General features: G+C 57.4%; 8 non-coding genes and 6 pseudogenes across 8 annotated transcripts; all 14 read left to right on the forward strand.

Moving 5' to 3' along the window:
* The first annotated feature begins 684 nt into the window (after window positions 1-684).
* On the forward strand, window positions 685-803 carry LOC147329477 (5S ribosomal RNA). The gene has a single exon (XR_015129517.1). It is a non-coding gene; the product is annotated as a 5S ribosomal RNA (ribosomal RNA).
* A 1,340-nt stretch (window positions 804-2,143) lies between these two features.
* On the forward strand, window positions 2,144-2,262 carry LOC147329478 (5S ribosomal RNA). The gene has a single exon (XR_015129519.1). It is a non-coding gene; the product is annotated as a 5S ribosomal RNA (ribosomal RNA).
* A 1,443-nt stretch (window positions 2,263-3,705) lies between these two features.
* On the forward strand, window positions 3,706-3,824 carry LOC147329479 (5S ribosomal RNA). Its single transcript, XR_015129589.1, has one exon. It is a non-coding gene; the product is annotated as a 5S ribosomal RNA (ribosomal RNA).
* A 1,135-nt stretch (window positions 3,825-4,959) lies between these two features.
* On the forward strand, window positions 4,960-5,078 carry LOC147329480 (5S ribosomal RNA; annotated as a pseudogene).
* A 1,221-nt stretch (window positions 5,079-6,299) lies between these two features.
* LOC147329481 (5S ribosomal RNA) lies at window positions 6,300-6,418 on the forward strand. The gene has a single exon (XR_015129520.1). It is a non-coding gene; the product is annotated as a 5S ribosomal RNA (ribosomal RNA).
* Window positions 6,419-7,758: 1,340 nt separating this feature from the next.
* LOC147329482 (5S ribosomal RNA) lies at window positions 7,759-7,877 on the forward strand. Its single transcript, XR_015129521.1, has one exon. It is a non-coding gene; the product is annotated as a 5S ribosomal RNA (ribosomal RNA).
* A 1,443-nt stretch (window positions 7,878-9,320) lies between these two features.
* Window positions 9,321-9,439, forward strand: LOC147329483 (5S ribosomal RNA). Its single transcript, XR_015129590.1, has one exon. It is a non-coding gene; the product is annotated as a 5S ribosomal RNA (ribosomal RNA).
* Window positions 9,440-10,574: 1,135 nt separating this feature from the next.
* On the forward strand, window positions 10,575-10,693 carry LOC147329484 (5S ribosomal RNA; annotated as a pseudogene).
* Window positions 10,694-11,993: 1,300 nt separating this feature from the next.
* Window positions 11,994-12,112, forward strand: LOC147329485 (5S ribosomal RNA; annotated as a pseudogene).
* A 1,293-nt stretch (window positions 12,113-13,405) lies between these two features.
* LOC147329486 (5S ribosomal RNA) lies at window positions 13,406-13,524 on the forward strand. The gene has a single exon (XR_015129523.1). It is a non-coding gene; the product is annotated as a 5S ribosomal RNA (ribosomal RNA).
* Window positions 13,525-15,676: 2,152 nt separating this feature from the next.
* On the forward strand, window positions 15,677-15,795 carry LOC147329487 (5S ribosomal RNA; annotated as a pseudogene).
* Window positions 15,796-17,094: 1,299 nt separating this feature from the next.
* Window positions 17,095-17,213, forward strand: LOC147329488 (5S ribosomal RNA; annotated as a pseudogene).
* A 1,484-nt stretch (window positions 17,214-18,697) lies between these two features.
* On the forward strand, window positions 18,698-18,816 carry LOC147329489 (5S ribosomal RNA; annotated as a pseudogene).
* A 1,216-nt stretch (window positions 18,817-20,032) lies between these two features.
* Window positions 20,033-20,151, forward strand: LOC147329490 (5S ribosomal RNA). The gene has a single exon (XR_015129524.1). It is a non-coding gene; the product is annotated as a 5S ribosomal RNA (ribosomal RNA).
* The last annotated feature ends 221 nt before the right edge of the window (window positions 20,152-20,372 follow it).

Here is a 20,372-nt window from a genome sequence, read left to right on the forward strand (position 1 = left end):
TTACACCACACCAGGGCCCTTTTGCTGCTGGCTGAGGCCACTTACACCACACCAGTGCCTGTGGCTTCTGTCTGAGGCGACTTACACCACACCAGGGCCTGTGGCTGCTGGCTGAGGCCAATTACACCACACCAGGGTCTGTGGCTCTTGCTCAGGCCACTTACACCACACCAGGGCCTGTGGCACTGGCTGAGGCCACTTACACCACACCAGGGCCTGTGGCTGCTGGCTGAGGCCACTTACACCACACCAGGGCCTGTGGCTGCTGGTTGAGGCCACTTACACCACACCAGGGCCTGTGGCTGCTGGCTGAGGCCACCTACACCACACCAGGGCCTGTGGCTGCTGGCTGAGGCCACTTACACCACACCAGGGCCCTTTTGCTGCTGGCTGAGGCCACTTACACCACACCAGTGCCTGTGCTTCTGGCCGAGGCCATCTTCACCAAACCAGGCCCTGTGCTGCTTGCTGTGGCCATGTACAACACACCAGGCCCTGTGCTGGTTCCTGAGGCCATCTTCAACAATCCAGGGCCTGTGCTGTTGGATAAATGCCAAACTGAGCCTTTGGGTTAGGGTATTATGCAAACATGCAGGTATGGTTATAGGACTGTCTTCGTAACTTCAGGTACTTGCCACCTAATCACTTGAATCCATAAATTGAGACATTGTGCTGGGGCCAGCAGCTTACGGCCATACCACCCTGAGCACGCCCGACCTCGTCTGATCTCGGAAGCTAAGCAGGGCTGGGCTTGGTTAGTACTTGGATGGGAGACTGCCTGGGAATACCTGGTGCTGTAAGCCTTTCATTTTCATGTCATTGAACCGCTTTTGATCCAGAGAAGGGGTGTATTAAAAGACCAGAAGCAGCTCCCCATTAATGAGGGCACATTAACGACATTGCTTTTGGCTGTTTTCCAATGTCTTGTGCTGCTAGCTGATGCAACCTACACCACACAAGGGCCTGAGTGACCGGCTGGGGCCACTTACACCACATCAGGGCCTGTGGCTCTGGCTGAGGCCACTTTCACCACACCAGGGCCTGTGGCTGCTGGCTGAGGCCACCTACACCACACCAGGGCATTAGTTGCTATTGAGGCCAATTACACCACACCAGGGTCTGTGGCTCTTGCTCAGGCCACTTACACCACACCAGGGCCTGTGGCTCTTGCTCAGGCCACTTACACCACACCAGGGCCTGTGGCTGCTGGCTGAGGCCACTTACACCACACCAGGGCCTGTGGCTGCTGGCTGAGGCCACTTACACCACACCAGGGCCTGTGGCTGGTGGCTGAGGCCACCTACACCACACCAGGGCCTGTGGCTGCTGGCTGAGGCGACTTACACCACACCAGGGCCCTTTTGCTGCTGGCTGAGGCCACTTACACCACACCAGTGCCTGTGGCTTCTGTCTGAGGCGACTTACACCACACCAGGGCCTGTGGCTGCTGGCTGAGGCCAATTACACCACACCAGGGTCTGTGGCTCTTGCTCAGGCCACTTACACCACACCAGGGCCTGTGGCACTGGCTGAGGCCACTTACACCACACCAGGGCCTGTGGCTGCTGGCTGAGGCCACTTACACCACACCAGGGCCTGTGGCTGCTGGTTGAGGCCACTTACACCACACCAGGGCCTGTGGCTGCTGGCTGAGGCCACCTACACCACACCAGGGCCTGTGGCTGCTGGCTGAGGCCACTTACACCACACCAGGGCCCTTTTGCTGCTGGCTGAGGCCACTTACACCACACCAGTGCCTGTGGCTTCTGGCTGAGGCGACTTACACCACACCAGGGCCTGTGGCTGCTGGCTGAGGCCACTTACACCACACCAAGGCCTGTGGCTCTTGCTCAGGCCACTCACATCACACCAGGCCCTGTGCTTCTGGCCGAGGCCATCTTCACCAAACCAGGCCCTGTGCTGCTTGCTGTGGCCATGTACAACACACCAGGCCCTGTGCTGGTTCCTGAGGCCATCTTCAACAATCCAGGGCCTGTGCTGTTGGATAAATGCCAAACTGAGCCTTTGGGTTAGGGTATTATGCAAACATGCAGGTATGGTTATAGGACTGTCTTCGTAACTTCAGGTACTTGCCACCTAATCACTTGAATCCATAAATTGAGACATTGTGCTGGGGCCAGCAGCTTACGGCCATACCACCCTGAGCACGCCCGACCTCGTCTGATCTCGGAAGCTAAGCAGGGCTGGGCTTGGTTAGTACTTGGATGGGAGACTGCCTGGGAATACCTGGTGCTGTAAGCCTTTCATTTTCATGTCATTGAACCGCTTTTGATCCAGAGAAGGGGTGTATTAAAAGACCAGAAGCAGCTCCCCATTAATGAGGGCACATTAACGACATTGCTTTTGGCTGTTTTCCAATGTCTTGTGCTGCTAGCTGATGCCACTTACACCACACCAGGGCCTGAGTGACCGGCTGGGGCCACTTACACCACATCAGGGCCTGTTGCTCTGGCTGAGGCCACTTACACCACACCAGGGCCTGTGGCTGCTGGCTGAGGCCACCTACACCACACCAGGGCCTTAGTTGCTATTGAGGCCAATTACACCACACCAGGGTATGTGGCTCTTGCTCAGGCCACTTACACCACACCAGGGCCTTAGTTGCTATTGAGGCCAATTACACCACACCAGGGCCTGTGGCTCTTGCTCAGGACACTCACATCACACCAGGCCCTGCGCTTCTGGCCGAGGCCATCTTCACCAAACCAGGCCCTGTGGCTCTTGCTCAGGCCACTTACACCACACCAGGGCCTGTGGCTCTGGCTTAGGCCACTTACACCACACCAGGGCCTGTGGCACTTGCTCAGGCCACTTACACCACACCAGGGCCTGTGGCTGCTGGCTGAGGCCACTTACACCACACCAGGGCCTGTGGCTCTTACTCAGGCCACTTACACCACACCAGGGCCTGTGGCACTGGCTGAGGCCACTTAGACCACACCAGGGCCTGTGGCTGCTGGCTGAGGCCACTTACACCACACCAGGGCCTGTGGCTGCTGGCTGAGGCCACTTACACCAAACCAGGGCCTGTGGCTGCTTGCTGAGGCCATCTTCACCAAACCAGGCCCTGTGCTGCTTGCTGTGGCCATGTAAAACACACCAGGGCCTGAGTGACCGGCTGGGGCCACTTACACCACACCAGGGCCTGTGGCTGCTGGCTGAGGCCACCTACACCACACCAGGGCCTTAGTTGCTATTGAGGCCAATTACACCACACCAGGGTATGTGGCTCTTGCTCAGGCCACTTACACCACACCAGGGCCTTAGTTGCTATTGAGGCCACTTACACCACACCAGGGCCTGTGGCTGCTGGCTGAGGCCACCTACACCACACCAGGGCCTTAGTTGCTATTGAGGCCAATTACACCACACCAGGGTATGTGGCTCTTGCTCAGGCCACTCACATCACACCAGGCCCTGCTCTTCTGGCCGAGGCCATCTTCACCAAACCAGGCCCTGTGCTGCTAGCTGTGGCCATGTACAACACACCAGGCCCTGTGCTGGTTCCTGAGGCCATCTTCAACAATCCAGGGCCTGTGCTGTTGGATAAATGCTAAACTGAGCCTTTGGGTTAGGGTATTATGCAAACATGCAGGTATGGTTATAGGATTGTCTTCGTAACTTCAGGTACTTGCCACCTAATCACTTGAATCCATAAATTGAGTCATTGTGCTGGGGCCAGCAGCTTATGGCCATACCACCCTGAGCACGCCCGACCTCGTCTGATCTCGGAAGCTAAGCAGGGCTGGGCTTGGTTAGTACTTGGATGGGAGACTGCCTGGGAATACCTGGTGCTGTAAGCCTTTCATTTTCATGTCATTGAACCGCTTTTGATCCAGAGAAGGGGTGTATTAAAAGACCAAAAGCAGCTGCCCACTAATGAGGGCACATTAACGACATTGCTTTTGGCTCTTTTCCAATGTCTTGTGCTGCTAGCTGATGCCACCTACACCACACCAGGGCCTGAGTGACCGGCTGGGGCCACTTACACCACATCAGGGCCTGTGGCTCTGGCTGAGGCCACTTACACCACACCAGGGCCTGTGGCTGCTGGCTGAGGCCACCTACACCACACCAGGGCCTTAGTTGCTATTGAGGCCAATTACACCACACCAGGGTCTGTGGCTCTTGCTCAGGCCACTTACACCACACCAGGCCTGTGGCACTTGCTCAGGCCACTTACACCACACCAGGGCCTGTGGCTGCTGGCTGAGGCCACTTACACCACACCAGGGCCTGTGGCTGCTGGCTGAGGCCACCTACACCACACCAGGGCATTAGTTGCTATTGAGGCCAATTACACCACACCAGGGTCTGTGGCTCTTGCTCAGGCCACTTACACCACACCAGGGCCTGTGGCTCTTGCTCAGGCCACTTACACCACACCAGGGCCTGTGGCTGCTGGCTGAGGCCACTTACACCACACCAGGGCCTGTGGCTGCTGGCTGAGGCCACCTACACCACACCAGGGCCTGTGGCTGCTGGCTGAGGCCAACTACACCACACCAGGGCCTGTGGCTGCTGGCTGAGGCCACTTACACCACACCAGTGCCTGTGGCTTCTGGCTGAGGCGACTTACACCACACCAGGGCCTGTGGCTGCTGGCTGAGGCCACTTACACCACACCAAGGCCTGTGGCTCTTGCTCAGGCCACTCACATCACACCAGGCCCTGCGCTTCTGGCCGAGGCCATCTTCACCAAACCAGGCCCTGTGCTCCTTGCTGTGGCCATGTACAACACACCAGGCCCTGTGCTGGTTCCTGAGGCCATCTTCAACAATCCAGGGCCTGTGCTGTTGGATAAATGCCAAACTGAGCCTTTGGGTTAGGGTATTATGCAAACATGCAGGTATGGTTATAGCATTGTCTTCGTAACTTCAGGTACTTGCCACCTAATCACTTGAATCCATAAATTGAGACATTGTGCTGGGGCCTGCAGCTTACGGCCATACCACCCTGAGCACGCCCGACCTCGTCTGATCTCGGAAGCTAAGCAGGGCTGGGCTTGGTTAGTACTTGGATGGGAGACTGCCTGGGAATACCTGGTTCTGTAAGCCTTTGATTTTCATGTCATTGAACCGCTTTTGATCCAGAGAAGGGGTGTATTAAAAGACCAAAAGCAGCTGCCCATTAATGAGGGCACATTAACGACACTGCTTTTGGCTGTTTTCCAATGTCTTGTGCTGCTAGCTGATGCAACCTACACCACACAAGGGCCTGAGTGACCGGCTGGGGCCACTTACACCACATCAGGGCCTGTGGCTCTGGCTGAGGCCACTTTCACCACACCAGGGCCTGTGGCTGCTGGCTGAGGCCACCTACACCACACCAGGGCATTAGTTGCTATTGAGGCCAATTACACCACACCAGGGTCTGTGGCTCTTGCTCAGGCCACTTACACCACACCAGGGCCTGTGGCTCTTGCTCAGGCCACTTACACCACACCAGGGCCTGTGGCTGCTGGCTGAGGCCACTTACACCACACCAGGGCCTGTGGCTGCTGGCTGAGGCCACTTACACCACACCAGGGCCTGTGGCTGGTGGCTGAGGCCACCTACACCACACCAGGGCCTGTGGCTGCTGGCTGAGGCGACTTACACCACACCAGGGCCCTTTTGCTGCTGGCTGAGGCCACTTACACCACACCAGTGCCTGTGGCTTCTGTCTGAGGCGACTTACACCACACCAGGGCCTGTGGCTGCTGGCTGAGGCCAATTACACCACACCAGGGTCTGTGGCTCTTGCTCAGGCCACTTACACCACACCAGGGCCTGTGGCACTGGCTGAGGCCACTTACACCACACCAGGGCCTGTGGCTGCTGGCTGAGGCCACTTACACCACACCAGGGCCTGTGGCTGCTGGTTGAGGCCACTTACACCACACCAGGGCCTGTGGCTGCTGGCTGAGGCCACCTACACCACACCAGGGCCTGTGGCTGCTGGCTGAGGCCACTTACACCACACCAGGGCCCTTTTGCTGCTGGCTGAGGCCACTTACACCACACCAGTGCCTGTGCTTCTGGCCGAGGCCATCTTCACCAAACCAGGCCCTGTGCTGCTTGCTGTGGCCATGTACAACACACCAGGCCCTGTGCTGGTTCCTGAGGCCATCTTCAACAATCCAGGGCCTGTGCTGTTGGATAAATGCCAAACTGAGCCTTTGGGTTAGGGTATTATGCAAACATGCAGGTATGGTTATAGGACTGTCTTCGTAACTTCAGGTACTTGCCACCTAATCACTTGAATCCATAAATTGAGACATTGTGCTGGGGCCAGCAGCTTACGGCCATACCACCCTGAGCACGCCCGACCTCGTCTGATCTCGGAAGCTAAGCAGGGCTGGGCTTGGTTAGTACTTGGATGGGAGACTGCCTGGGAATACCTGGTGCTGTAAGCCTTTCATTTTCATGTCATTGAACCGCTTTTGATCCAGAGAAGGGGTGTATTAAAAGACCAGAAGCAGCTCCCCATTAATGAGGGCACATTAACGACATTGCTTTTGGCTGTTTTCCAATGTCTTGTGCTGCTAGCTGATGCAACCTACACCACACAAGGGCCTGAGTGACCGGCTGGGGCCACTTACACCACATCAGGGCCTGTGGCTCTGGCTGAGGCCACTTTCACCACACCAGGGCCTGTGGCTGCTGGCTGAGGCCACCTACACCACACCAGGGCATTAGTTGCTATTGAGGCCAATTACACCACACCAGGGTCTGTGGCTCTTGCTCAGGCCACTTACACCACACCAGGGCCTGTGGCTCTTGCTCAGGCCACTTACACCACACCAGGGCCTGTGGCTGCTGGCTGAGGCCACTTACACCACACCAGGGCCTGTGGCTGCTGGCTGAGGCCACTTACACCACACCAGGGCCTGTGGCTGGTGGCTGAGGCCACCTACACCACACCAGGGCCTGTGGCTGCTGGCTGAGGCGACTTACACCACACCAGGGCCCTTTTGCTGCTGGCTGAGGCCACTTACACCACACCAGTGCCTGTGGCTTCTGTCTGAGGCGACTTACACCACACCAGGGCCTGTGGCTGCTGGCTGAGGCCAATTACACCACACCAGGGTCTGTGGCTCTTGCTCAGGCCACTTACACCACACCAGGGCCTGTGGCACTGGCTGAGGCCACTTACACCACACCAGGGCCTGTGGCTGCTGGCTGAGGCCACTTACACCACACCAGGGCCTGTGGCTGCTGGTTGAGGCCACTTACACCACACCAGGGCCTGTGGCTGCTGGCTGAGGCCACCTACACCACACCAGGGCCTGTGGCTGCTGGCTGAGGCCACTTACACCACACCAGGGCCCTTTTGCTGCTGGCTGAGGCCACTTACACCACACCAGTGCCTGTGGCTTCTGGCTGAGGCGACTTACACCACACCAGGGCCTGTGGCTGCTGGCTGAGGCCACTTACACCACACCAAGGCCTGTGGCTCTTGCTCAGGCCACTCACATCACACCAGGCCCTGTGCTTCTGGCCGAGGCCATCTTCACCAAACCAGGCCCTGTGCTGCTTGCTGTGGCCATGTACAACACACCAGGCCCTGTGCTGGTTCCTGAGGCCATCTTCAACAATCCAGGGCCTGTGCTGTTGGATAAATGCCAAACTGAGCCTTTGGGTTAGGGTATTATGCAAACATGCAGGTATGGTTATAGGACTGTCTTCGTAACTTCAGGTACTTGCCACCTAATCACTTGAATCCATAAATTGAGACATTGTGCTGGGGCCAGCAGCTTACGGCCATACCACCCTGAGCACGCCCGACCTCGTCTGATCTCGGAAGCTAAGCAGGGCTGGGCTTGGTTAGTACTTGGATGGGAGACTGCCTGGGAATACCTGGTGCTGTAAGCCTTTCATTTTCATGTCATTGAACCGCTTTTGATCCAGAGAAGGGGTGTATTAAAAGACCAGAAGCAGCTCCCCATTAATGAGGGCACATTAACGACATTGCTTTTGGCTGTTTTCCAATGTCTTGTGCTGCTAGCTGATGCCACTTACACCACACCAGGGCCTGAGTGACCGGCTGGGGCCACTTACACCACATCAGGGCCTGTTGCTCTGGCTGAGGCCACTTACACCACACCAGGGCCTGTGGCTGCTGGCTGAGGCCACCTACACCACACCAGGGCCTTAGTTGCTATTGAGGCCAATTACACCACACCAGGGTATGTGGCTCTTGCTCAGGCCACTTACACCACACCAGGGCCTTAGTTGCTATTGAGGCCAATTACACCACACCAGGGCCTGTGGCTCTTGCTCAGGACACTCACATCACACCAGGCCCTGCGCTTCTGGCCGAGGCCATCTTCACCAAACCAGGCCCTGTGGCTCTTGCTCAGGCCACTTACACCACACCAGGGCCTGTGGCTCTGGCTTAGGCCACTTACACCACACCAGGGCCTGTGGCACTTGCTCAGGCCACTTACACCACACCAGGGCCTGTGGCTGCTGGCTGAGGCCACTTACACCACACCAGGGCCTGTGGCTCTTACTCAGGCCACTTACACCACACCAGGGCCTGTGGCACTGGCTGAGGCCACTTAGACCACACCAGGGCCTGTGGCTGCTGGCTGAGGCCACTTACACCACACCAGGGCCTGTGGCTGCTGGCTGAGGCCACTTACACCAAACCAGGGCCTGTGGCTGCTTGCTGAGGCCATCTTCACCAAACCAGGCCCTGTGCTGCTTGCTGTGGCCATGTAAAACACACCAGGGCCTGAGTGACCGGCTGGGGCCACTTACACCACACCAGGGCCTGTGGCTGCTGGCTGAGGCCACCTACACCACACCAGGGCCTTAGTTGCTATTGAGGCCAATTACACCACACCAGGGTATGTGGCTCTTGCTCAGGCCACTTACACCACACCAGGGCCTTAGTTGCTATTGAGGCCACTTACACCACACCAGGGCCTGTGGCTGCTGGCTGAGGCCACCTACACCACACCAGGGCCTTAGTTGCTATTGAGGCCAATTACACCACACCAGGGTATGTGGCTCTTGCTCAGGCCACTCACATCACACCAGGCCCTGCTCTTCTGGCCGAGGCCATCTTCACCAAACCAGGCCCTGTGCTGCTAGCTGTGGCCATGTACAACACACCAGGCCCTGTGCTGGTTCCTGAGGCCATCTTCAACAATCCAGGGCCTGTGCTGTTGGATAAATGCTAAACTGAGCCTTTGGGTTAGGGTATTATGCAAACATGCAGGTATGGTTATAGGATTGTCTTCGTAACTTCAGGTACTTGCCACCTAATCACTTGAATCCATAAATTGACTCATTGTGCTGGGGCCAGCAGCTTATGGCCATACCACCCTGAGCACGCCCGACCTCGTCTGATCTCGGAAGCTAAGCAGGGCTGGGCTTGGTTAGTACTTGGATGGGAGACTGCCTGGGAATACCTGGTGCTGTAAGCCTTTCATTTTCATGTCATTGAACCGCTTTTGATCCAGAGAAGGGGTGTATTAAAAGACCAAAAGCAGCTGCCCACTAATGAGGGCACATTAACGACATTGCTTTTGGCTCTTTTCCAATGTCTTGTGCTGCTAGCTGATGCCACCTACACCACACCAGGGCCTGAGTGACCGGCTGGGGCCACTTACACCACATCAGGGCCTGTGGCTCTGGCTGAGGCCACTTACACCACACCAGGGCCTGTGGCTGCTGGCTGAGGCCACCTACACCACACCAGGGCCTTAGTTGCTATTGAGGCCAATTACACCACACCAGGGTCTGTGGCTCTTGCTCAGGCCACTTACACCACACCAGGCCTGTGGCACTTGCTCAGGCCACTTACACCACACCAGGGCCTGTGGCTGCTGGCTGAGGCCACTTACACCACACCAGGGCCTGTGGCTGCTGGCTGAGGCCACCTACACCACACCAGGGCATTAGTTGCTATTGAGGCCAATTACACCACACCAGGGTCTGTGGCTCTTGCTCAGGCCACTTACACCACACCAGGGCCTGTGGCTCTTGCTCAGGCCACTTACACCACACCAGGGCCTGTGGCTGCTGGCTGAGGCCACTTACACCACACCAGGGCCTGTGGCTGCTGGCTGAGGCCACCTACACCACACCAGGGCCTGTGGCTGCTGGCTGAGGCCAACTACACCACACCAGGGCCTGTGGCTGCTGGCTGAGGCCACTTACACCACACCAGTGCCTGTGGCTTCTGGCTGAGGCGACTTACACCACACCAGGGCCTGTGGCTGCTGGCTGAGGCCACTTACACCACACCAAGGCCTGTGGCTCTTGCTCAGGCCACTCACATCACACCAGGCCCTGCGCTTCTGGCCGAGGCCATCTTCACCAAACCAGGCCCTGTGCTCCTTGCTGTGGCCATGTACAACACACCAGGCCCTGTGCTGGTTCCTGAGGCCATCTTCAACAATCCAGGGCCTGTGCTGTTGGATAAATGCCAAACTGAGCCTTTGGGTTAGGGTATTATGCAAACATGCAGGTATGGTTATAGCATTGTCTTCGTAACTTCAGGTACTTGCCACCTAATCACTTGAATCCATAAATTGAGACATTGTGCTGGGGCCAGCAGCTTACGGCCATACCACCCTGAGCACGCCCGACCTCGTCTGATCTCGGAAGCTAAGCAGGGCTGGGCTTGGTTAGTACTTGGATGGGAGACTGCCTGGGAATACCTGGTTCTGTAAGCTTTTGATTTTCATGTCATTGAACCGCTTTTGATCCAGAGAAGGGGTGTATTAAAAGACCAAAAGCAGCTGCCCATTAATGAGGGCACATTAACGACACTGCTTTTGGCTGTTTTCCAATGTCTTGTGCTGCTAGCTGATGCAACCTACACCACACAAGGGCCTGAGTGACCGGCTGGGGCCACTTACACCACATCAGGGCCTGTGGCTCTGGCTGAGGCCACTTTCACCACACCAGGGCCTGTGGCTGCTGGCTGAGGCCACCTACACCACACCAGGGCATTAGTTGCTATTGAGGCCAATTACACCACACCAGGGTCTGTGGCTCTTGCTCAGGCCACTTACACCACACCAGGGCCTGTGGCTCTTGCTCAGGCCACTTACACCACACCAGGGCCTGTGGCTGCTGGCTGAGGCCACTTACACCACACCAGGGCCTGTGGCTGCTGGCTGAGGCCACTTACACCACACCAGGGCCTGTGGCTGGTGGCTGAGGCCACCTACACCACACCAGGGCCTGTGGCTGCTGGCTGAGGCGACTTACACCACACCAGGGCCCTTTTGCTGCTGGCTGAGGCCACTTACACCACACCAGTGCCTGTGGCTTCTGTCTGAGGCGACTTACACCACACCAGGGCCTGTGGCTGCTGGCTGAGGCCAATTACACCACACCAGGGTCTGTGGCTCTTGCTCAGGCCACTTACACCACACCAGGGCCTGTGGCACTGGCTGAGGCCACTTACACCACACCAGGGCCTGTGGCTGCTGGCTGAGGCCACTTACACCACACCAGGGCCTGTGGCTGCTGGCTGAGGCCACCTACACCACACCAGGGCCTGTGGCTGCTGGCTGAGGCCACTTACACCACACCAGGGCCCTTTTGCTGCTGGCTGAGGCCACTTACACCACACCAGTGCCTGTGGCTTCTGGCTGAGGCGACTTACACCACACCAGGGCCTGTGGCTGCTGGCTGAGGCCACTTACACCACACCAAGGCCTGTGGCTCTTGCTCAGGCCACTCACATCACACCAGGCCCTGTGCTTCTGGCCGAGGCCATCTTCACCAAACCAGGCCCTGTGCTGCTTGCTGTGGCCATGTACAACACACCAGGCCCTGTGCTGGTTCCTGAGGCCATCTTCAACAATCCAGGGCCTGTGCTGTTGGATAAATGCCAAACTGAGCCTTTGGGTTAGGGTATTATGCAAACATGCAGGTATGGTTATAGGACTGTCTTCGTAACTTCAGGTACTTGCCACCTAATCACTTGAATCCATAAATTGAGACATTGTGCTGGGGCCAGCAGCTTACGGCCATACCACACTGAGCACGCCGGACCTCGTCTGATCTCGGAAGCTAAGCAGGGCTGGGCTTGGTTAGTACTTGGATGGGAGACTGCCTGGGAATACCTGGTGCTGTAAGCCTTTGACTTTCATGTCATTGAACCGCTTTTGATCCAGAGAAGGGGTGTATTAAAAGACCAAAAGCAGCTGCCCATTAATGAGGGCACATTAACGACACTGCTTTTGGCTGTTTTCCAATGGTTGTGCTGCTAGCTGATGCCACCTACACCACACCAGGGCCTGAGTGACCGGCTGGGGCCACTTACACCACATCAGGGCCTGTGGCTCTGGCTGAGGCCACTTACACCACACCAGGGCCTGTGGCTGCTGGCTGAGGCCAGTTACACCACACCAGAGCCTGTGGCTGCTGGCTGAAGCCACTTACACCACACCAGGGCCTTAGTTGCTATTGAGGCCACTTACACCACACCAGGGCCTGTGGCTGCTGGCTGAGGCCACCTACACCACACCAGGGCCTGTGGCTGCTGGCTGAGGCCATTTACACCACACCAGGGCCTGTGGCTGCTGGCTGAGGCCACCTACACCACACCAGGGCCTGTGGCTGCTGGCTGAAGCCACTTACACCACACCAGGGCCTTAGTTGCTATTGAGGCCACTTACACCACACCAGGGCCTGTGGCTGCTGGCTGAGGCCACCTACACCACACCAGGGCCCTTTTGCTGCTGGCTGAGGCCACTTACACCACACCAGGCCCTGTGGTTCTTGCTCAGGCCACTTACACCACACCAGGGCCTTATTTGCTATTGAGGCCACTTACACCACACCAGGGCCTGTGGCTCTGGCTTAGGCCACTTACACCACACCAGGGCCTGTGGCACTTGCTCAGGCCACTTACACCACACCAGGGCCTGTGGCTCTTGCTCAGGCCACTTACACCACACCAGGGCCTGTGGCACTGGCTGAGGCCACTTAGACCACACCAGGGCCTGTGGCTCTTGCTCAGGCCACTTACACCACACCAGGGCCTGTGGCACTGGCTGAGGCCACTTAGACCACACCAGGGCCTGTGGCTGCTGGCTGAGGCCACTCACACCACACCAGGGCCTGTGGCTGCTAGCTGAGGCCACTTACACCAAACCAGGGCCTGTGGCTGCTTGCTGAGGCCATCTTCACCAAACCAGGCCCTGTGCTGCTTGCTGTGGCCATGTAAAACACACCAGGTCCTGTGCTGGTTCTTGAGGCCATCTTCAACAATCCAGGGCCTGTGCTGTTGGATAAATGCCAAACTGAGCCTTTTGGTTAGGGTATTATGCAAACATGCAGGTATGGTTATAGGATTGTCTTCGTAACTTCAGGTACTTGCCACCTAATCACTTGAATCCATAAATTGAGACATTGTGCTGGGGCCAGCAGCTTACGGCCATACCACCCTGAGCACGCCCGACCTCGTCTGATCTCGGAAGCTAAGCAGGGCTGGGCTTGGTTAGTACTTGGATGGGAGACTGCCTGGGAATACCTGGTGCTGTAAGCCTTTCATTTTCATGTCATTGAACCGCTTTTGATCCAGAGAAGGGGTGTATTAAAAGACCAGAAGCAGCTCCCCATTAATGAGGGCACATTAACGACATTGCTTTTGGCTGTTTTCCAATGTCTTGTGCTGCTAGCTGATGCCACCTACACCACACCAGGGCCTGAGTGACCGGCTGGGGCCACTTACACCACATCAGGGCCTGTTGCTCTGGCTGAGGCCACTTACACCACACCAGGGCCTGTGGCTGCTGGCTGAGGCCACCTACACCACACCAGGGCCTTAGTTGCTATTGAGGCCAATTACACCACACCAGGGTATGTGGCTCTTGCTCAGGCCACTTACACCACACCAGGGCCTTAGTTGCTATTGAGGCCAATTACACCACACCAGGGCCTGTGGCTCTTGCTCAGGCCACTCACATCACACCAGGCCCTGCGCTTCTGGCCGAGGCCATCTTCACCAAACCAGGCCCTGTGGCTCTTGCTCAGGCCACTTACACCACACCAGGGCCTGTGGCTCTGGCTTAGGCCACTTACACCACACCAGGGCCTGTGGCACTTGCTCAGGCCACTTACACCACACCAGGGCCTGTGGCTGCTGGCTGAGGCCACTTACACCACACCAGGGCCTGTGGCTCTTACTCAGGCCACTTACACCACACCAGGGCCTGTGGCACTGGCTGAGGCCACTTAGACCACACCAGGGCCTGTGGCTGCTGGCTGAGGCCACTTACACCACACCAGGGCCTGTGGCTGCTGGCTAAGGCCACTTACACCAAACCAGGGCCTGTGGCTGCTTGCTGAGGCCATCTTCACCAAACCAGGCCCTGTGCTGCTTGCTGTGGCCATGTAAAACACACCAGGGCCTGAGTGACCGGCTGGGGCCACTTACACCACACCAGGGCCTGTGGCTGCTGGCTGAGGCCACCTACACCACACCAGGGCCTTAGTTGCTATTGAGGCCAATTACACCACACCAGGGTATGTGGCTCTTGCTCAGGCCACTTACACCACACCAGGGCCTTAGTTGCTATTGAGGCCACTTACACCACACCAGGGCCTGTGGCTGCTGGCTGAGGCCACCTACACCACACCAGGGCCTTAGTTGCTATTGAGGCCAATTACACCACACCAGGGTATGTGGCTCTTGCTCAGGCCACTCACATCACACCAGGCCTTGCTCTTCTGGCCGAGGCCATCTTCACCAAACCAGGCCCTGTGGCTCTTGCTCAGGCCACTTACACCACACCAGGGCCTGTGGCTCTGGCTTAGGCCACTTACACCACACCAGGGCCTGTGGCACTGGCTGAGGCCACTTAGACCACACCAGGGCCTGTGGCTGCTGGCTGAGGCCACTTACACCACACCAGGCCTGTGGCACTTGCTCAGGCCACTTACACCACACCAGGGCCTGTGGCTGCTGGCTGAGGCCACTTACACCACACCAGGGCCTGTGGCTGCTGGCTGAGGCCACTTACACCACACCAGGGCATTAGTTGCTATTGAGGCCAATTACACCACACCAGGGTCTGTGGCTCTTGCTCAGGCCACTTACACCACACCAGGGCCTGTGGCTCTTGCTCAGGCCACTTACACCACACCAGGGCCTGTGGCTGCTGGCTGAGGCCACTTACACCACACCAGGGCCTGTGGCTGCTGGCTGAGGCCACCTACACCACACCAGGGCCTGTGGCTGCTGGCTGAGGCCAACTACACCACACCAGGGCCTGTGGCTGCTGGCTGAGGCCACTTACACCACACCAGTGCCTGTGGCTTCTGGCTGAGGCGACTTACACCACACCAGGGCCTGTGGCTGCTGGCTGAGGCCACTTACACCACACCAAGGCCTGTGGCTCTTGCTCAGGCCACTCACATCACACCAGGCCCTGCGCTTCTGGCCGAGGCCATCTTCACCAAACCAGGCCCTGTGCTCCTTGCTGTGGCCATGTACAACACACCAGGCCCTGTGCTGGTTCCTGAGGCCATCTTCAACAATCCAGGGCCTGTGCTGTTGGATAAATGCCAAACTGAGCCTTTGGGTTAGGGTATTATGCAAACATGCAGGTATGGTTATAGCATTGTCTTCGTAACTTCAGGTACTTGCCACCTAATCACTTGAATCCATAAATTGAGACATTGTGCTGGGGCCAGCAGCTTACGGCCATACCACCCTGAGCACGCCCGACCTCGTCTGATCTCGGAAGCTAAGCAGGGCTGGGCTTGGTTAGTACTTGGATGGGAGACTGCCTGGGAATACCTGGTTCTGTAAGCCTTTGATTTTCATGTCATTGAACCGCTTTTGATCCAGAGAAGGGGTGTATTAAAAGACCAAAAGCAGCTCCCCATTAATGAGGGCACATTAACGACACTGCTTTTGGCTCTTTTCCAATGTCTTGTGCTGCTAGCTGATGCAACCTACACCACACAAGGGCCTGAGTGACCGGCTGGGGCCACTTACACCACATCAGGGCCTGTGGCTCTGGCTGAGGCCACTTTCACCACACCAGGGCCTGTGGCTGCTGGCTGAGGCCACCTACACCACACCAGGGCATTAGTTGCTATTGAGGCCAATTACACCACACCAGGGTCTGTGGCTCTTGCTCAGGCCACTTACACCACACCAGGGCCTGTGGCTCTTGCTCAGGCCACTTACACCACACCAGGGCCTGTGGCACTGGCTGAGGCCACTTACACCACACCAGGGCCTGTGGCTGCTGGCTGAGGCCACTTACACCACACCAGGGCCTGTGGCTGCTGGCTGAGGCCACTTACACCACACCAGGGCCCTTTTGCTGCTGGCTGAGGCCACTTACACCACACCAGTGCCTGTGGCTTCTGTCTGAGGCGACTTACACCACACCAGGGCCTGTGGCTGCTGGCTGAGGCCAATTACACCACACCAGGGTCTGTGGCTCTTGCTCAGGCCACTTACACCACACCAGGGCCTGTGGCACTGGCTGAGGCCACTTACACCACACCAGGGCCTGTGGCTGCTGGCTGAGGCCACTTACACCACACCAGGGCCTGTGGCTGCTGGTTGAGGCCACTTACACCACACCAGGGCCTGTGGCTGCTGGCTGAGGCCACCTACACCACACCAGGGCCTGTGGCTGCTGGCTGAGGCCACTTACACCACACCAGGGCCCTTTTGCTGCTGGCTGAGGCCACTTACACCACACCAGTGCCTGTGGCTTCTGGCTGAGGCGACTTACACCACACCAGGGCCTGTGGCTGCTGGCTGAGGCCACTTACACCACACCAAGGCCTGTGGCTCTTGCTCAGGCCACTCACATCACACCAGGCCCTGCGCTTCTGGCCGAGGCCATCTTCACCAAACCAGGCCCTGTGCTCCTTGCTGTGGCCATGTACAACACACCAGGCCCTGTGCTGGTTCCTGAGGCCATCTTCAACAATCCAGGGCCTGTGCTGTTGGATAAATGCCAAACTGAGCCTTTGGGTTAGGGTATTATGCAAACATGCAGGTATGGTTATAGCATTGTCTTCGTAACTTCAGGTACTTGCCACCTAATCACTTGAATCCATAAATTGAGACATTGTGCTGGAGCCAGCAGCTTACGGCCATACCACCCTGAGCACGCCCGACCTCGTCTGATCTCGGAAGCTAAGCAGGGCTGGGCTTGGTTAGTACATGGATGGGAGACTGCCTGGGAATACCTGGTCCTGTAAGCCTTTCATTTTCATGTCATTGAACCGCTTTTGATCCAGAGAAGGGGTGTATTAAAAGACCAAAAGCAGCTGCCCATTAATGAGGGCACATTAACGACACTGCTTTTGGCTCTTTTCCAATGTCTTGTGCTGCTAGCTGATGCAACCTACACCACACAACGGCCTGAGGGACCGGCTGGGGCCACTTACACCACATCAGGGCCTGTGGCTCTGGCTGAGGCCACTTTCACCACACCAGGGCCTGTGGCTGCTGGCTGAGGCCACCTACACCACACCAGGGCATTAGTTGCTATTGAGGCCAATTACACCACACCAGGGTCTGTGGCTCTTGCTCAGGCCACTTACACCACACCAGGGCGTGTGGCTCTTGCTCAGGCCACTTACACCACACCAGGGCCTGTGGCTGCTGGCTGAGGCCACTTACACCACACCAGGGCCTGTGGCTGCTGGCTGAGGCCACCTACACCACACCAGGGCCTGTGGCTGCTGGCTGAGGCCACCTACACCACACCAGGGCCTGTGGCTGAGGCCACTTACACCACACCAGGGCCTGTGGCTGCTGGCTGAGGCCACTTTCACCACACCAGGGCCTGTGGCTGCTGGCTGAGGCCACCTACACCACACCAGGGCATTAGTTGCTATTGAGGCCAATTACACCACACCAGGGTCTGTGGCTCTTGCTCAGGCCAATTACACCACACCAGGGCCTGTGGCTCTTGCTCAGGCCACTTACACCACACCAGGGCCTGTGGCTGCTGGCTGAGGCCACCTACACCACACCAGGGCATTAGTTGCTATTGAGGCCAATTACACCACACCAGGGTCTGTGGCTCTTGCTCAGGCCACTTACACCACACCAGGGTCTGTGGCTCTTGCTCAGGCCACTTACACCACACCAGGGCCTGTGGCTCTTGCTCAGGCCACTTACACCACACCAGGGCCTGTGGCTGCTGGCTGAGGCCACTTACACCACACCAGGGCCTGTGGCTGCTGGCTGAGGCCACCTACACCACACCAGGGCCTGTGGCTGCTGGCTGAGGCCACCTACACCACACCAGGGCCTGTGGCTGCTGGCTGAGGCCACTTACACCACACCAGTGCCTGTGGCTTCTGGCTGAGGCGACTTACACCACACCAGGGCCTGTGGCTGCTGGCTGAGGCCACTTACACCACACCAAGGCCTGTGGCTCTTGCTCAGGCCACTCACATCACACCAGGCCCTGCGCTTCTGGCCGAGGCCATCTTCACCAAACCAGGCCCTGTGCTCCTTGCTGTGGCCATGTACAACACACCAGGCCCTGTGCTGGTTCCTGAGGCCATCTTCAACAATCCAGGGCCTGTGCTGTTGGATAAATGCCAAACTGAGCCTTTGGGTTAGGGTATTATGCAAACATGCAGGTATGGTTATAGCATTGTCTTCGTAACTTCAGGTACTTGCCACCTAATCACTTGAATCCATAAATTGAGACATTGTGCTGGAGCCAGCAGCTTACGGCCATACCACCCTGAGCACGCCCAACCTCGTCTGATCTCGGAAGCTAAGCAGGGCTGGGCTTGGTTAGTACTTGGATGGGAGACTGCCTGGGAATACCTGGTCCTGTAAGCCTTTCATTTTCATGTCATTGAACCGCTTTTGATCCAGAGAAGGGGTGTATTAAAAGACCAAAAGCAGCTGCCCATTAATGAGGGCACATTAACGACACTGCTTTTGGCTGTTTTCCAATGTCTTGTGCTGCTAGCTGATGCCACCTACACCACACCAGGGCCTGAGTGACCGGCTGGGGCCACTTACACCACATCAGGGCCTGTGGCTCTGGCTGAGGCCACTTACACCACACCAGGGCCTGTGGCTGCTGGCTGAGGCCAGTTACACCACACCAGAGCCTGTGGCTGCTGGCTGAAGCCACTTACACCACACCAGGGCCTTAGTTGCTATTGAGGCCACTTACACCACACCAGGGCCTGTGGCTGCTGGCTGAGGCCACCTACACCACACCAGGGCCTGTGGCTGCTGGCTGAGGCCACTTACACCACACCAGGGCCTGTGGCTGCTGGCTGAAGCCACTTACACCACACCAGGGCCTTAGTTGCTATTGAGGCCACTTACACCACACCAGGGCCTGTGGCTGCTGGCTGAGGCCACCTACACCACACCAGGGCCCTTTTGCTGCTGGCTGAGGCCACTTACACCACACCAGTGCATGTGGCTTCTGGCTGAGGCCACTTACACCACACCAGGGCCTGTGGCTGCTGAATGAGGCCACTTACACCACACCAGGGCCTGTGGCTCTTGCTCAGGCCACTCACATCACACCAGGCCCTGCGCTTCTGGCCGAGGCCATCTTCACCAAACCAGGCCCTGTGGTTCTTGCTCAGGCCACTTACACCACACCAGGGCCTTATTTGCTATTGAGGCCACTTACACCACACCAGGGCCTGTGGCTCTGGCTTAGGCCACTTACACCACACCAGGGCCTGTGGCACTGGCTGAGGCCACTTAGACCACACCAGGGCCTGTGGCTGCTAGCTGAGGCCACTTACACCAAACCAGGGCCTGTGGCTGCTTGCTGAGGCCATCTTCACCAAACCAGGCCCTGTGCTGCTTGCTGTGGCCATGTAAAACACACCAGGTCCTGTGCTGGTTCTTGAGGCCATCTTCAACAATCCAGGGCCTGTGCTGTTGGATAAATGCTAAACTGAGCCTTTGGGTTAGGGTATTATGCAAACATGCAGGTATGGTTATAGGATTGTCTTCGTAACTTCAGGTACTTGCCACCTAATCACTTGAATCCATAAATTGAGTCATTGTGCTGGGGCCAGCAGCTTACGGCCATACCACCCTGAGCACGCCCGACCTCGTCTGATCTCGGAAGCTAAGCAGGGCTGGGCTTGGTTAGTACTTGGATGGGAGACTGCCTGGGAATACCTGGTGCTGTAAGCCTTTCATTTTCATGTCATTGAACCGCTTTTGATCCAGAGAAGGGGTGTATTAAAAGACCAGAAGCAGCTCCCCATTAATGAGGGCACATTAACGACATTGCTTTTGGCTGTTTTCCAATGTCTTGTGCTGCTAGCTGATGCCACCTACACCACACCAGGGCCTGAGTGACCGGCTGGGGCCACTTACACCACATCAGGGCCTGTGGCTGCTGGCTGAGGCCA

The sequence above is a fragment of the Aulonocara sp. 'chitande type north' Nkhata Bay genome, linkage group LG5, assembly GCF_057382095.1.
Source record: "Aulonocara sp. 'chitande type north' Nkhata Bay isolate Kocher_YH1m ecotype deep benthic linkage group LG5, A_spYH_male_GT1.1, whole genome shotgun sequence".
NCBI lineage: Eukaryota > Metazoa > Chordata > Actinopteri > Cichliformes > Cichlidae > Aulonocara > Aulonocara sp. 'chitande type north' Nkhata Bay.